Genomic DNA, 18,933 nt, shown 5'->3' on the forward strand with positions numbered 1-18,933 from the left:
CCTTATATTTAGCAATTCAGCAAAACCTCTACTAGGTCTTATTTTCTGGGGATGTCTTATTTTCGGGGAAACAGGGTAGCAGTGTGCATCCCACTGACGATGGATCTGGACCAAATGTAGCACACATATCTGTCATGACAAACTTTATCTACTGGTAAGTTTTGTAGACAATTGAACTGGATGATGAGAGTTATAATTCACCAAAAAGGAAAGAGATTACCAACTTTAAGTACTGATGGGGTTTGTGGAGCAATGACATAGAGCGATGGAAATTGCAGTCTCCCAGAGAGAAATGAGAACAATAATGGATCTGAACCAAACATGGTACACATAAGCATCATGGTAAAAAAGGTAAAAGCTTTCCCCTGACATTAAGTCTAGTCACGTCCGACTCTGGGGGTTGGTGCTCATTTCCATTTCTAAGCCGAAGAGCCGGTGTAGTTCGTAGACACCTCCAAGGCCATGTGGCCAGCATGATTACATGGAGCATCATTACTTTCCCGTCTGAGCGGTACCTATTGATCTACTCACATTTGCATGTTTTGAAACAGCTAGGTTGGCAGAAGCTGGGGCTAACAGTGGGAGCTCAACCCGTTTCCCGGATTCGAACCACTGACCTTTCAACAAGTTCAACAGCTCAGCAGCACTGTGCCATGGAGATTTCCAAGCATCATTACCAACTTGAAATCCTGCTGACATTTGCGGTGGTATCTCCCTCCAGAGAGATTAGCGAAGATGTACAATTGCACCGATAAATGCTGGAAATGTGGGAAAGAAAAAGGCACATTTTACCACCTGTGGTGGTCATGCAACAAAGTAAACAACTACTGGAAACAGATTCATGTACATCTAGAAGAGATATTAAATACAAATTTTAAAACGACACCACAAATGTATCTTTTGAACATGCCCGAAGAAGAATTGGAAAGGAAATACAGAAGAATTTTGTTTTACATGACAGTGGCAGCTCGGATAGTATATGCTAGATATTGGAAAACCTCAGAGGTGCCTCCCTTAGCAGAACTGGAACAATATATTACAGAGTTGCTAATAATGGACAAAATAACTGTACACTTAAGAGGAGAACCGTTAGAGAACTTTGTTAATGAATGGCAACCAATGATCCAATATCTCAATATAAAATTAATTTAAAAATGTACATAGAGGAAGCTAATAGACTGAAGGCAAGGAGGAAATGGATATTAATTTGGAACTTATAATATTTTTATATGTACTATTCAAATAGAAGACTGTGACCCCTTATTGAAAATATATTGTCTGAGAAATGATTATGAAAGACTAATAGATGAAAGTATTCAACAAACACTTGCAATGTACGTTATTTGAATAAATTAAAATAAATAAACATGAAAAAAGAAATCCTGCTGACATTATGGGAGCAATGACAGGGTGGTGGGAGTTGCAGAACACCAACATTCAGAGAGCATAGTGAACCTCACTGGAGATGGAGCTGGACCAAACCTGGCACACATAGCAAATATGACCAACTTTACCTACGTGTGTAGTTTGGGGCATAATGACAAAATGATGGGAAATATACAATCTGCTCCACACACTTAGGTTCTCTGGGGATGACTGCTCCAGGCTTCCATAACCAGACTGGTGACCATCACCTGGAGGACCTTTTCATTGGTCATCCCGAGACTGTGGAATGATCTGCAGGAAGAGATCTGACAGGTAAATGAGCTGTCAGAATTTAGAAACCATCTAAAGACTTATCTCTTCTGGCAGGCCTACTCAGACAGGTTTTAACATCAATTTTAAATGTGTGTCCTGTGTTTCACTCTCTGTTCTGTGTATTTTAATATGTATTTTACAGAAATACATTTTAATATGTATGTTTTATAGAATGTTTATAATGATTATGTGTTTTATCTATGCTGTAACCTGCCTCAAGCCATGAGAAGAGGCGGACAAGAAATAAAATTATTGTTGCTATTATTATTTGATACACAATAAGATTAGTACACAGCAAACAAGATGCTGATTGTTGCATTAGATCACATGTTGGACACTTCCCAAGTGTCTAGGACTATGCGATGTATGTGTGCAGATCAAAGTAGGGTAGCCTTTTGCTAACAGATGGTAGTGTTGTCAACGCCAATTGTTTTCAAGTGCAGGTCTTTAAGCACTGCACCCAGTGTGCTGACCTGAGACCACCTTTACTGGCTTGTGCCAGAGTCTTTATAGTTCTATCTTTAAATCCGTTGCCCAAGATGGGACTAAGGGTGCATTTCAACTGTTGAATGAATGCTTTTTGACACCACTTTTAACCATCATGGTTCGATGCTATGGAATACTGGGATCTGTAGTTTGGTGTGACACTAGCCCTCTTTGGCAGAGAAGGATACAGGTGCTGTAAGACTACAACTTGCAGGATTCAATAGCACTAAGTGGTGGAAGTTAAAGTGGCATCCAAATGTGTTAGACCAGTGGTTCGCAATCTGTGTGTCCCCAGGTGTTTTGGCCTTCAAATTCCAGAAATTCCAGCCAGTTTACGAGCTGTGAGGATTTTGGGGAGTTGAAGACCAAAACATCTGCGGATCCACAGGTTGAGAACCACTGGCTTATGGGATCTTTTGTCCTCTCTACCAAGTGGGCTTCTGCCAACCTAGCAGTTCGAAAACATGCCAATGTAAGTAGATCAATAGGTACCACTCCGGCGGGAAGGTAACGGCGCTCCATGTAGTCATGCCGGCCACATGACCTTGGAGGTGTCTATGGACAACGCCGGCTCTTCGGCTTAGAAATGGAGATGAGCACCAACCCCCAGAGTCGGTCACGTCTGGACTTAATATCAGGGGAAAACCTTTACCTTTACCTTTACCAAAGTGGACTGGGATCTTAACAAACAACAACTCCCAGGATTCCATATCATTGAGTGGTGGAAGTTAAAGTGCTTTCCAACTGCATGCATTTAGATACGCCCAGGAACTTGGGAATTGTAGTTTTATGGGATTTTTTTGCCTTTGCTACCAAAGTGGGTTGGAGTCTTACCAAACAACAACTCCGGGAATTCCATAGCATTGAGAGGTGAAAATTAAAGTGGTATCCAACTGCATTCATTCAGATGTGCCCAGACACTTGGGAGTTGTAGTTTTATGGGATCTCATGCCTTCTCTACCAAAGTGGGCTAGTGTCTCACCAGACAACAGCTCCCAGGATTCCATAGCATTGAGCGGTGGAAGTTAAAGTGCTATCCAACTGCATTCATTCAGATGTGCCCAGGCACTTGGGAGTTGTAGTTTCATGGGATCTCATGCCTTCTCTACCAAAGTGTGCTGGGATCTCAACAAACAACAGTTCCCAGGATTCCACAGCATTGAGTGGTGGAAGTTAAAGTGGTATCCAACTGCATTCATTCTGATATGCCCAGGCACTTGGGAGTTGTAGTTTTATGGGATCTCTTGCCTTCTTTACCAAAGTGGGCTAGGGTCTCACCAAACAACAACTCCCAGGATTTCATAGTGTTGAACCATGGAAGCTAAAGTGGTATCCAACTGCATTCATTCAGATGCGCCCAGGCACTTGGGAGTTGTAGTTTTATTGGATCTCTTGCCTTCTCTATCAAAGGGGGCTAGTGTCTCACTAAACAACAGCTCCCACGATTCCAAAGCATTGAGCGGTGGAAGTTAAAGTGCTATCCAACTGCATTCATTCCGATGTGCCCAGGAACTTGGGAGTTGTAGTTTTATAGGATTTTTTTGCTTTTGCTACCAAAGTGGACTGGGATCTTGACAAACAACAACTCCGAGAATTCCATAGCATTGAGCGGTGGAAGTTAAAGTGGTATCCAACTGCATTTATTCAGATGTGCCCAGGCACTTGGGAGTTGTAGTTTTATGGGATCTCTTGCCTTCTCTACCAAAGTGGACTGGAGTCTCACCAAACAACAATGCACAGGATTTCATAGCATTGAGCAGTGGAAGTTAAAGTGCTATCCAACTGCATTGATTCAGATGTGCCCAGGCACTTGGGAGCTGTAGTTTTATGGGATTTTTTGCTTTCGCTACCAAAGTGGACTGGGATCTTAACAAACAACAACTCCGAGAATTCCATAGCATTGAGAGGTGAAAATTAAAGTGGTATCCAACTGCATTAATTCAGATGTGCCCAGGCACTTGGGAGTTGTAGTTTTATGGGATATCTTGCCTTCCCTACCAAAGTGGGTTGGAGTCTCACCAAACAACAATGCCCAGGATTTCATAGCATTGAGTGGTGGAAGTTAAAGTGGTATCCAACTTTTTTGATTCAGATGTGCCCAGGCACTTGGGAGCTGTAGTTTTATGAGATCTCTTGCCTTCTCTACCAAAGTGGACTAGGGTCTCAGCAAACAACAACTCCGAGGATTTCATAGTGTTGAACCATGGAAGCTAAAGTGGTATCCAACTGCATTCATTTAGATACGCCCAGGAACTTGGGAGTTGTAGTTTTAGGGGATTTTTTGCTTTCGCTACCAAAGTGGACTGGGATCTTAACAAACAACAACTCTGAGAATTCCTGAGATGCCCCCCAGGCAAGAGACAAAACCTTTCCAATGCTAATTAGGGTGCTAAACTGAAACATTAATGTTGGCTTCCCAGTGACAAAGGACTCTTGCCACACCCTGGACTCTTCACAGATATATATTTTTTTCCTTTCTTTGCCTAGTTTATCCATGCCACACAGCCTCTGAGGATGCCTGCCATAGATGTGGGCGAAATGTCAGGAGAGAATACTTCTGGAACATGGCCATACAGCCCAAAAGACATACAACAACCCTTTATTGGATCTCTTGCTTTCTCTACCAAAGTGGGCTAGTGTCTCACCAAACAACAACTCCCAGGATTCCATAGTATTGAGCGGTGGAAGTTAAAGTGGTATCCAACTGCATTTGTTTAGAAGTCCCTAGGGCCTAGGGACTTGGGAGTTGTAGTTTGATAGGATCTTTCACCTTCTCTGCCAAAGCGGGCTGGGAAGCTCACCAAACTACAACACACACCAGGATTCCATAGCATTGAGCCATGGCTGTTAAAAGTGGTATCAATCAAACACTTTGATTGCTCCAGCTGTCAAAAGCTTGGCTTCTTAGTGACAGATCTAGTTCAGCTGCTGTTTAAGGAAGACGCAAAGCCCATTCAGAGCAGGCGACTGGTTGGGAACCTAGACCAGGGAAACGCCTGGGTATAAAGCAGTGAGCTCCCAGGTCTGGAGCCTCCCTCCTTGGCTGGCTGTGGCTGGCTTTGGCGTGGGCGCCGGGGATCTATCTGGCACAATTGATCCTCCCTGGCGCCGTCTTCTGGGGCCATTGATCCCCGCGGCCAGCTTCCCTCTCGCCCGCCTGCCCTTCTATCTCTATACATCTCTCTATTTGCGGAGATTTGGGCGCATTTTCCGGGACGCGGGCGGCTCTCTCGCTTTCCCATCGACTCCAAACCGCGCCTGGCTCTCAGCATCGCTCAAGGCACCAGATCCCAGGGGCTGTGGGCTGTATTTCAGAGAAAGGACTTGTAAAGATACCTCTGAGCCTAGGAAATCCCCATGAAGCTTCATGGCACACATACACACAAGTCCTTGGCTGGCACAAACTACAAAGCAGAGAAGCTGGCATAAAAATGCCAGCTGATTAGATGTCAACAGCTAAAGATTCTATTTTAGACCCTTACAAAGAGCATCCCTTTCAAGTGAAGCCAAATGAAGAGTAAGATAAAAAGGTAAAGGTAAAAGTTTTCCCCTGACGTTAAGTCCAGTCGTGACCGACTCTGGGGGTTGGTGCTCATCTCCATTTCTAAGCCGAAGAGCCGGCGTTGTCCGTAGACACCTCCAAGGTCATGCGGCTGGCATGACTGCATTATCTTCCCGCTGGAGCGGTACCTATTGATCTACCCACATTGGCATGTTTTCGAACTGCTAGGTTGGCAGGAGCCGGGGCTAACAGCGGCTGCTCATTCCGCTCCTGGGATTTGAACCTGGGACCTTTCGGTCTGCAAGTTCAGCAGCTCAGTGCTTTAACCACTGCGCCACCACCAGGGGCCCTGAAGAGTAAGATACAAAAAGTGAATGCAAAATCTCATCCCAACATTTGGAGAAGTCTTAAAAACTAAAGGTAAAGGTTTCCCCCTGACATTAAGTCCAGTCATGTCTGACTCTGGGGGTTGGTGCTCATCTCCATTTCTATGCCAAAGAGCTGGCGTTATCCGTAAACACCTCAAAGGTCATGTGGCCGGCATGACTGCATAGAGCGCCATTATCTTCAGAGCAGTACCTATTGATCTACTCACATTGGCATGTTTTCAAATTGCTAGGTTGGCAGAAGCTGCCAACAACGGGAGCTCACTCCACTCCCCAGATTCAAACCATCGACCAAGTTCAGCAGCTCAGCGGTTTAATACACTGCGCCACCGGGGGACTGTTTAAAATGCATCTAATTGCCATCTATGTGAGTTCCCATGTGAGGTTGGCTCCTTTCTAGCTGGATCTACACAGCCAAATAATGCATTATATGGTCAATGTCGAGCCATATAATAAAGTTCAAACTGCATTTTATGGGTCTACATCAAATGTTCCTAAATTTGTGTTGCTGTGAGTTTCCCAGGCTGTATGGCCATGTTCCAGAAGCATTCTCTCCTGAAGTTTCACCCACATCTATGGCAGGCATCCTCAGAGGTTGTGTGATCAGTTGGAAACTAGGCAAGTGGGGTTTATGTATCTGTGGAATGTCCAGGGTGGGTCTGTTTGAGCTGTGAATTGGCCGGCTTGATTAGCACTGAATAGACTTACAGCTTCAAAGCCTAGCTGCTTCCTGCCTGGGGAGATCCTTTGTTAGGATAAATCCTTTATTTACTGTTCTGATTTTGGAGTTTTTAAATACTGGTAGCCAGATGTTGTTCATTTTAATGGTTTCCTCCTTTCTATTGAAATTGTCCACATGCTTGTGGATTTCAATGACTTCTCTGCGTAGTCTGACATGATGGTTGTTAGACTGGTCCAGCATTTCTGTGTTCTCAAATAATATACTGTGTCCAAGTTGGTTCATCAAGTGGTTCATCAATGCTAGCCAAAGCTATTTATTTATTTATTTTGCTGGGATTACACTTAACAACAACAACAACAACAACAACAACTTTATTTATATGTCACCCTACCATCCCGTGAAAACTCAGAGTAGTTCCCAACAAACACAGGCAAACATTCAATGCCAATATCAAAAGACAGTAACTGTAAAAATTTGAACAGAAAATCACAAAAATTAAATTACGACACTAAACATTATACAACAGGAAGTTAAAATCAAACAATTTGCAACATGAAATTATAATAATGTAAAAGCCAGCCTAGCCAGAGTGTCATACTTAAAAAATGTACTTATTCCGACTTACATACAAATTAAACTTATGAACTAATCTACAGAACTATCCATAACTTGGGGACTGCCTGCATATTTCTATATTTCTACCTACAACCTATAACAAGGTAAATAATGTAAATAAAGATTCTGTTGTAAATAAGATGCCTTGAAGCGTGTAATTATAAAATTATTTATTAAAATGAACTGTAATAACATTCACATTGCTCCCAGAAAATTAAGATAACAAAGGATAATATTAAAATTAAAAAAATGTAAATAAAAAATAATCCTAAATGCAAAGGATGCACCTGGTTCTCAATTTGTTACTGCTCAGCTCTATTTTTGCCAGGAGCATGAGTTATTTTTTAAAATACTTATGCACTATTGTTAATAGCTTGTCACATAATTCAGAAACAATCTAAATTAGATGTCATACATCTATCCTATTTGAAATATGTGATTTTTTAAAAATCGTGTCAGAAGCAAATTGAGAATATCCTGCAAGTTGCTTCTGGTGTGACAGAATCAGCCGTCTATAGAGACATTGACCAGGGGATGCCCAGATGTGTTACCATCCTGTGGGAGGCTTCTCTCATGTCCCCGCATGGGAAGCTGGGGCTGACAGACGGGAGCTCACCCTGTCTCGCAGATTCGAGCTGCCGACCTTCAGGGCTTTAGGTCAGCAGTTCAGCTGGCACAAGGGTTTAACCCATTGCATCCCCAAATTATGAACCAGATAGGTTCTGTAGCTTTGTTGTTTTGAGTCATTCGTAAGAAGCTAGGGCTGATGGTAGGAGCTCACCCTGACCCGTGGTTCTTATATTTAGTAGTATTCCATTATTCCATTATTATTATTACCATCATCATCATCATCATCATCATCATATTATTATTATTATTATTATTATTATTATTATTATTATTATTATTATTATTATTAAGCAAGATAGAAAATAGTAAATTGATAGAGGTAGATGGATGATTCCTAAATGCTTTGCTAATAAAGTTATGACTCCTCACTAGCACCAAACATACTTTATTTGATGTTTTTTTGATAACAATTGCATCTTTATAGAGCAGTATCATAAAAAGTATAATAAAAAAGACATCCTACAAATAACAGTGAGATGGAAGAAAAGCAAAAGCCTCTCCAGGGAATGTTCAACCAAGCTGCATTTTTAATAGAAAGCATATAGTAGCAGCTACTCACAGTTATTGGATAAAGAGCCTGTTAAAAATAATGAGGTCCCAAGAGGAAAGTCTGGATTTCTCCAAGGAAGAGAAAATGGCAACCCCCCTCCTCTCAGAATTTTTTTTAAAAAGTCTCTTAAATACCAGTTTAATATTCAAAATATATACAGTACTTGCTTGTGTTAATTTCCATGATAAATAGCTCAAGCTCCACTATGATATCACAGCAACATTACTTGTCATTGATACAAATATATTTTACATGTTCAGGTAGCACAAAGTCATTGGCAACAAAATGTTGCAAAGTTTGTGTGTGTGTGTGTGTGTTTGTGAGTGATTTTGAATGTGAATGCTGAAGAAAAAAACAGAAATGTTAACCCCTAGAGACAGGTGTCCATGCTATTAACAAGCTTGTGCAAATTTAATCTGATGCATTTTTTCATTCGTTAATATGTAGAAGAGCAGGAAATTTATCAAGCATAAGTCCTCTGAATACAAGGGATTGTATGGTGTGGTTTGAGATGAGGAGTGAGAGGACAATTATAGAAAAAAAGTTCTTTCTGATGTCTGAGATCCCATCTACACTGCCTATGTCGGAACATAAAGAGCCACACACACAATACTTAGTTTAACAAAAGGTTTATTGCAACTCAAAAACTGGCTCAGAAACACTTGACTGCAGTGTCTCTGACCAAAACTCAAAGTTCTAACCCAAACCGGGCTCAAAATGAAGAACGGAAAATAATCCAGGTTAAACGGATGGATAACCCGGATTAAAATGCAGTCAATGAAATTGGAAAACAGCTCTGTAACAGGCTTCCTTGAAGACAGCACTGCACACAGGGAGTAACCAAAACCAGATGAAGTTCCAAAATAGCCATTGAAGAAGGTCCAAACCAACGTTGTCTCCAAAATGTTTACACAAGCTGCAGTCGAGTCAATCCAAAAGTCAGGAAAAGGGGAAAGCCGCACTCAAGATAAGCCAATCCAAAGGTAGTTTCCGAAGTGGTTAGACAGAGCCGAAGTCGAGTCAATCCAACAGCCAGGAAGGGAGAAAGCTGCATCCACGATAAGCCAATCCAAACGTTGTTACCCAGGTTGCCAAACAGAGCCGAAGTCGCCAGTCCAAAAGTCCAGGAAGGGAGAAGACAATCCAAGTTGAAGAATCACAGGAACCAGGAACGCCAAGCTGTAGAACCCGGACCCAAAACCCAACAGGAAACAGGCAGTGACAAACCTATGCAATAACGACACTTTGCCTTCTGCAAAGAATCCCCATTTTGCACCCTACTTTTAACTTACACATCATTATCCGAAGATGAGCTGGCCTCCACCACATCGTCATCCCCCACAGCTGTTCCTGTCGTCACATGCGAACCCCGGTTACCATTCCTCCAGCTCCTCCATCTTCTATCAAGACTTAGGTTTCCCCATGACCCAGATGTATCACCAGTTTGCCAATCCTCCTGTCCTGAAAACACCACAAATATATCACTAGAGGTTGGCTCTGCACACATATCCCTTATTTCTTGTACCTTAGTCCAGTCCAACGTGCCCTCCTCATTTTCATCACTCCCAGACCCATCATCCCCAGAGAAACCCAAAAACAACTCATCCTCTGTGGGAGCAGTAAGTATATCTTCTTCCTCTCCTGTTCCTCATCTGATTCCTGCTCCCGAGTAACCCTCTTAGTACCTCTATTCACATCCAGCCCATCTCCTTCCTCACTCATTGACTCCTCGCCACTTGAAAACCCTTCAAATGTGACTTCATCAGAAGCTGCCATAAGTATATCCCGGATCCGTTTCCTTTGCTGTTCTTCATCTAACACCTGCTCATGATTAACCCTTTTCCTCCTACTGTTACTCCTACTACCGTTTGTAACATTGCCTGCTGACTCAACTACAACAGCCTAAGTTTTCAGCTCAAATGGTTCATCAGATTTCCCAGGTTGGCCTACTCATTTCATGTACAAAGTGCACTCTGTAAGTCCAGTGTGGTGTTTGGAGGAGAAGTTGGGAGTAAAGGTGGTCATCAAAAGCTTGGTGCATTGGTGGCTAAATCAGTTGTGTGATGGAAAATGCAATAGAGGGCTTCAATAGACACCAAAAAAGTACCATCAGAATAATTTGTGCTTGGCTGAAATTTTTTTGCCAATTCACAGTGGAAAATGTCATGATAAAGGGAATAAGAAGAAAGCAGAAGAAAACAAAATAAACTTCTGCCGATTGTGGAAAGGATTGTCCTTTGTGGTCGACAAGAACTGGCTTCAAGAGGGAGCAATGATTCACAACGGATTACCTGTGAAAAACCTTTGCATAATAATGGAAAATTCATGGCCTTGTTGAGATCTCGTGCCAGATCAGGAGACACTGGCCTGAAAAGTCATATCAGGGGGAAATTTATTTATTTACAGTATTTATATTCCACCCTTCTCACCCCGGAGGGGACTCAGGGCGGATTACAATGAACACATATATGGCAAACATTCAATGCCAACAGACAAACAACATACATTAGACAGACTCAGAGGCATTTTTAACATTTTTCCAGCTTCACGATTCCGGCCACAGGGGGAGCTGTTGCTTCACCATCCAGTAGTGGCTGTACTTCCTCATTCCTTTCCTCGTGTTTTGCTGGCAGTTTTATGGTGTTGTAAATTAGCCTCCCGCATAAAGCGTCCCTAAATTTCCCTAATTGACAGATGCAACTGTCTTTCGGGGCTGCATAGGTCAACAGCAAGCCGGGGCTATTAATGGTCGGAGGCTTAACCCGACCCGGGCTTCGAACTCATGACCTCTCGGTTAGTAGTGATTTATAGCAGCTGGTTACTAGCCAGCTGCGCCACAGCCCGGCCCCTAACCCCACAACCCCTGCCAAAATTTCTTTTTGGATACGGGCCTAGTGGGAAGAGCTACATTTGGAAGGATACAAGGTTTGGGGGATGGTTCAAGGGATGGAGACTTCCATACTCCTATACGTATATATTCCTAAAGGGCTGAGGCTTCGTTCTAGGCCAGTTTATAGGATCATGATAAAGATTTCTTTGTTGTACATTTTATCTCCCAGTCTCAATGAGCTGGCTAAAAATGAAACCACTTGGCCTACTATTCTGTTTCATCTCATCCCAAGGATGAGAAGTACGAAATGGTAGCATGGTGAGGGTGGAAATGAAAGAATATGGATAGAACATATTTCTGGAGCAAACCAGTTCTCCAGCCTGAAATAATGATTTCTTCTGACTGATGATGGCAATTAAATAGTAATTCCACTGCCCTTTACTCGACACTATCTGACATTATCCACCAGGGACAAATCCATTCCATCTCCTCCCTCGCTTTGTTTTCTTAGTAACTTTGATAAGAGAAAGGCAATGGTACTGTTGACGGGATTATTAGAATGGAGGATGCAATATTCTCATAGAGGTATACAAATATATATATACACTTTCAAATGTCAAGACAATAGATTACTAGTGAAGAAATTGCCCATATGGAGTGATAGACAGACAAAAATGAATAGAGGAACACATGTTTCCTTGGAAGACTTTACCAGCTTAATTGTGATTACTTATACATAAGAAGGTAAACATAGGATACACCTACCAGCCTGATAGCTCAGACTCATACTTTTAAAGCAATTCTGTTAGGTAAAGGTAAATATTTTCCCCTGACATTAAGTCTAATCATGTCCGACTCTGGGGGTTGGTGCTCATCTCCATTTCTAAGATGAAGAGCCGGCGCTGTCCATAGACACCTCCAAGGTCATGTGGCCAATATGACTGCATGGAGTGCTGTTACTTTTCCGCTGGTGCAGTACCTATTGATCTACTCACATTTGCATGTTTTCAAACTGCTAGGTTGGCAGAAGTTGGGGCTAACAGCAGGGTAAAGTGTGTGTACGTTTACATGTGTGTCCCTGTGATATAAAGAAGGAATCTAGGAAGTGCTGAATCAATCTGCTGGGACATTTTTTTCCTCACTTCAATCCAGGATTTCCCTGGTTTTCTGGGATGCATGGTATAACGCAAATTGAGGCAGGGGGGAATCTTTTTAAAATATCCCACCGCTGCTCTCAATATAAAGGAAATGGGCAAAGCGGGGAGAGGCTAATTATAACAGATTTTCTTTTAAAATGGTAGCTGCCACCAACCTAAAACGTCTTTAGAATTTTTGTTGTTAAATGTGTCTGAGGCAAACTTCTCCCATTTGCTGCCCACATGGTTTTCACCCGTCTCCCAAACTGATGCTCACTATGAAGCTTTTCTGCGGTATTTTATGGTTATATTGCTGGAACTTTTATTAAGTCTTCTCGATGGAAAATATACACTGTGGAGGCACTTAAAAGCTGAAAATAGAATAAAAATTTATTTTCTTGAAAACACGTAAATGATTACTTCAGAGAGGTTAATAAGCGTAATTGGTTACAGACGTTCTTCAGCTTAACTTAGTTGTATGTTTCAGATTTACTTCACTTAGTTTCAAACAGTTCCAACTAACCAATCTATCTATTGGTCACAAAAACCCTCGCTCTATTTGCTGAGAATAGACACGAGTTCCCCTGGGTTGTTAATTAACTCTAACCTAGAGTCCTTCTATTAACCAGCCCAGTAGTGAGAGACAATCCCTTGAGTTTTCTTCCCCTCAAGAGATCCAAACTGCCTGACTTAGCCTGTCCGTTTCCACAGCTTTCAGTTCTCTCTCACACACACTCTCTCCCAACTCCAAAACTGCTCTCTTCAAACCCTCAAACAGAGCTTTCTTCTTCAAACCTCAAACCAGAACTGCCTGGAGCTTTTTTTTCCTGCCCTCTAAGACTTGGCTCCTCCCATCAGCTCTGGTTGGCCAATCCTAAGAATCTCTCTCTAAGCCCCTCCCCCTTTCTAACCACACTCAAGATGGCTGCCTGGCCTTCCTCAACAAAATGGAGGCTGCCTCACTCACTGTTACCAAGGTTCCATTCCAGGCCTAATAGGTAAGGTTCACTACACATGGCATCCCTACTTGGGCAGAAACTAGCCCCAGATAATATCACACCACTATAGACAGCCACAGTAGAAAGGGAGGTTAAAAAAGAATTTGAACATGTTGCTGTTGCAAATCCATCACTATAATAATTATTCTGCTGGATCTCTCAGAACAGTAGCTAGTTACTGTAAGAAATGAGAGCAAAGAATGAAACACAGTGGGACCAAAAATGACTAATGTGTTGATTTTGCATAATCAGGATGCATATTCTGAATCATAATAATTTGCATAATATGCAAATTAGCTGCTAGGAGTTGAGGGGTTGGAAAAAATTTGACCCTATATCCAAGTCTTTCACATTTCCTTTGTTTTCTGTACTCTCCAAAGTGGATCAAACACCTGATTTGTGAACCACACCACAAAGATAATTGGACATTTGCCATAATAAGGATACTCGTTTTGTGAATTGAATGGATGTCATGCATGTTGATTTGTTGGATCTATTCATCAGACTGAACGCTACATTGAAGAATGGAGACTGATCAGCTATCCTGCATAAATCCACTCCATACCTTTGAGAATGTTAGCATCTGGGCCCAGGTAGACACCCATTTAACTTGGCTATTCATATGCTGATAGAGTGATGCATTGCCAAGTGGGAGCATATGGGAGAGAGCCTTTGAGGATAAACCAGTGGAAGCTTTTGAGGATAAACCAGATGACAGATATGTGGAGTCAGAGCAGAACTGTGTAAAGAAGGATAGCCAAATCCAATATACTCGCACTATTTTGAATCATGTATAGAACCTGATTGTCTTAGGTTGGCAAGAAGTTATGCAACTTGAATAATTTCAGCAATGCAGTTTCATTTGACTCCAATCAAATGGTACTAAGAATTAATATAATCCTACTCTTTGGAACCAGGTTGTAAGATGCCAATGGGATACAATGTTCTGTCACCAGGTTTAAACATAGGGAGGAATGCAAAGATATTTATATTTAGTAACTAAATTACTCAGAGATGGACTTTCAGCAGTTTCTAAATGATACTGTTCATTATTCTAATATTTTCATGGGTATGCATTGATCATTTTATGCTTTTCCTCTTCGGTGTTCTCAGATCTGTTTAATTTTAACTCACTCTAGAACAATAATAGCATTTCCATAACCCACCATCAGGCCTCTTTAGCCTCAACATTTGTTATCTGAACAATTTTTTACCAAAAAAAAAAAATTGTACCTGGAGCCATCCCAGAAATGAGAACAGTTTTTATATGGTGCTGTTACTCTTTCACAGCAAACAATGCTGTAAAACCGCCAATTTATTTCACTCACTGAGCATCCCCCTCCACCTCGAACAATGCCACTTTCAGATAAAGAGCTAATGAACACAATGAGACAAAGAAGGCCAGTGTCCATTTCTGAGCTATTATGAAAGCAATAGACTATGAAGACCATCTGTTTTCCATCTCATTGTGTATATGTACAGAAAATTACACAGAATTATCCAAAAAGAGAAAGGGCAATTTTCTTCTATAGGTGGGGAAAAGATAAGGGATTTTAACACATGAAGCAACTAACTTGTGGCATTCCCATGAATCATAGAATCATAGAGTTGGAAGAGACCACATGAGCCATCTAGTCCAACCCACTGCCATGCAGGAAAAGCACAATAAAAGCACCCCGACAAATGACCATCCATCCTCTGTTTAAAAGCCTCCAAAGAAGGTGCATCCACCACACTCCAGGGCAGAGAGTTCCACTGCTGAACAGCTATCACAGTGAGAAAGTTCTTTCTAATGTTCAGGTGGAATCTCCTTTCCTGTAGTTTGAAGCCATTGTTCTGTATCCTAGTCTCCAGGGCAGCAGAAAACAAGCTTTCACCCTATGACTTCCCCTCACATATTTATACATGGCCACCATGTCTTCTCTTAGCCTTCTCTTCTGCAGGCGAAACATGCCCAGCTCTTTAAGCCGCTCTTCATAGCGTTTGTTCTCCAGACCCTTGATCATTTTAGTCACCCTCCTCTGGACACATTCCAGCTTGTCAACATCTCCCTTAAATGCAGTGCTCAGAATTGGACACAGTATTCCAGATGCAATCTGACCAAGGCAGAATAGAGGGGTAGCATGACTTCCGTGGATCTAGACAGTATACTCCTATTTATGGAGCCCAGTTTATCTCAGATGTGATTCAGTAGGTTACACCAGCACTCTTGTACTAACATTCCACATGGGACCTAATAGATACAGGTTGAATATCCCTTATCCCAAATTCTTGGGATTGGAATTGTTTGAGATTTCAGATTTTTTTGGGATTTTGGAATAGTTGCGTGTACATGAGATAACTTGGAGATGGGACCCAAATGTGAACATGGAATTCACCACAATACATGTTATACAAAGCATGATGATAATTGTATATTTTAAATATTTTTGGTGTGTGAACCAAAATGTGCATACATTGAATCATCAGAAAACAAAAAGAATCACAATCTCAGCCACTCATATGGACAATTTCAAATTTTGTAGTATTTCTGAATTCTGGATAAAAGATGTTCAACCTGTTTCACAGATATATTTAGGAGAATGGAACATTTTTATAAATGATACATTTCCTTTCTGTATCTGAAGGGAAAAAATGTTAATTTATTGTATGAGGAACAGAGAGACTTTCCACCAGTTTGGCCCTGCTTACAACTCTCTTATGTCTAGTGCAGAAGAAGATAAATGGTGAGGTTGAGTTCAGCCCAAGAGCTCATGTAAATGTGTCTTTGGTTAATTTGATTGACTAAAGCATGCCCAGAAAAGGGACTTATTCATCTTCCATTCAATGCCATCCTGCTGTACATAAGAGGAAATGAGTTCTTTGTGCGTAAACTGATGCCATAAAAATATCATTACTGTAAATGTAGTCTGTCATTTCTACTGGAGGTACATTATTAGCACAGATATAAAGATAAGTGTTTAATAGAAAGAAATTCCCTTTTGAGAGATGAGGAGCGATTGTGTTGTTCCTATAGTATTCTGGCACACTGCTGTTTGAAGAAAACAAGTTTGAGGATTTTAGGAACAGTAACTCAACATGTCACATTTTCTCATGAATGGAAGAAGAAAAGGAAGACACAGCTCTTTTGTGTATTTCTGTAGAAAGGGATTCTTGTGTTTGGTTATTTATAGTCAGTCTCTTCATGTACGGGGTTACTTTATACAGCTGAATAATAAACAAGTGGATCATCAAAGATTTTTCATATACTTTGCATTTTAAATGCAAATACAGTAGAGTCTCACTTATCCAACGTAAACGGGCCAGGAGAACGTTGGATAAGCGAATATCTTGGATAATAAGGAGGGATTAAGGAAAATCCCATTAAACATCAAATTAGGTTATGATTTTATAAATTAAGCACCAAAACATCATGTTATACAACAAATTTGACAGAAAAGGTAGTTCAATACACAGTAATGCTATGTAGTAATTACTGTATTTACGAGTTTAGCATCAAAATATCAAGATGTATTGAAAACATTGACTACAAAAATGCGTTGGATAATCCAGAACATTGGATAAGCGAGTGTTGGATAAGTGAGACTCTACTGTATTCTCCTCAAAGAGGTTATCTTCTAAAACACAGCTCTCAAATCTAAAACCTATGCATCTGATTTACAAGAAAACTCGCTAAAAATGATGCATAGGTGGTATTATGTATAAAAATTCGGAAAACAAATGCTGGAAATGCCATCAGCATGCAGGCAGTTTTTACCACATGTGGTGGTCCTGCAAACAAGCAACAAAATATTGGAATATGATTCATGAAACATCCAAGAAGATCCTAAAAACAAAATTTGAAAAGAAACCAGAGTTTTACCTATTAGGTATGACAAACTCAGACATGAATTTAAACAAAAATCAGGACATTTTATTTACGTACCTTACAACAGCGGCTAGAATGGTTTATGCCAAAATATGGAAACAAAAAGAAACCCCATCAAAGGAACAATGGTTGGAAAAAGTTTCAGAAATAAAGATATGGACAAATTAACTTTTTTATTAAGGAAAGTCACAGGTAAACAAATAAGATCAACGGATTGGAAATACTATGAAGACTATATGCAAGGACTAAACTGAAGATCTACTTCCCTCTCATCATGAATATCCTGTTTTCCATTGAGTCATTTAAATTTCTACTGTGCTCAATGAATTGGTATTTGTGTTGGTAACTCTGTTTTTGGGACTGTGTTTTTGATGACTTTTAATAGGAGCCTCCGTGGCCTAGGGAATAAAAGCCTTGTGACTTGAAGGTTGGATTGCTGACCTGAAGGCTGCCAGGTTTGAATCCCACCCGGGGAGGGCGCGGATGAGCGCCCTCTATCAGCTCCAGCTCCATGTGGGGACATAAGAGAAGCCTCCCACAAGGATGGTAAAAACATCAAAAAAACATCCGTGCGTCCCCTGGGCAACGTCCTTGCAGACGGCCAATTCTCTCACTCCAGAAACAACTCCGGTTGCTCCTGACACGAAAAAAAGACTTTTAATGTGTTTTAAGAATTGGGTTTTTTCTGTAAGCATTTTAAACGATGGTAGCCTCTGGTAGTGCAGTGGGTTAAACCGCTGAGCTGCTGAACTTATTGACCGAAATGTCGGTGGTTTGAATTTGGGGAGCTCCTGCTGTTAGCCTCAGCTTCTGCCAACACAGCAGTTTGAAAACATGCAAATGTGAGTAGATCAATAGGTAACACTCCGGTGGGAAGGTAATGGTGATCCATGCAGTCATGCCAGCCACATGACCTTGGAGGTGTCTATGGACAACGCCGGCTCTTCGGCTTAGTAATGGAGATGAGCACCAACCCCCAGAGTCAGACATGACTGGACTTAATGTCAGGGGGAAACCTTTACCCTTACCTTTTTAGATTCTCACTTATCCAAGCTAAACGGGCCGGCAGAAGCTTGGATAAGTGAATATCGTGGATAATAAGGAGGGATTAAGGAAAAGCCTATTAAACATCCAATTAGGATTTTACAAATTAAGCACCAAAATGGAAATGAGCACCAACCCCCAGATTCGGACACAACTAGACTTAAGGTAAAGGTAAAGGTTTTCCCCTGACGTTAAGTCCAGTTGTGTCTGACTCTGTGGGTTGGTGCCAGAGCCGGTCCAACAATGAGGCAAATTAAGCAGTCGCTTGGGGCTCAAAACATACGGGGGCGCAGTTGAGACTGCTTTTTCTGTTGATTTCTTGTAAAATATGATGTTTTGGTGCTTAATTTGTAAAATATTAATGTAATTTGATGTTTAATAGGCTTTTCCTTAATCCCTTCTTATTATCCAACATTTTCGCTTATCCAACGCTTTTATTTTTCAGTGATTGGTTTGGGGAGGGGCGCCAAAATTCTGTTCGCCTACCCTTGAAAAATACCTAGGGCTG

Source organism: Anolis carolinensis, chromosome 6, assembly GCF_035594765.1.
Source record: "Anolis carolinensis isolate JA03-04 chromosome 6, rAnoCar3.1.pri, whole genome shotgun sequence".
NCBI classification, from domain to species: domain Eukaryota; kingdom Metazoa; phylum Chordata; class Lepidosauria; order Squamata; family Dactyloidae; genus Anolis; species Anolis carolinensis.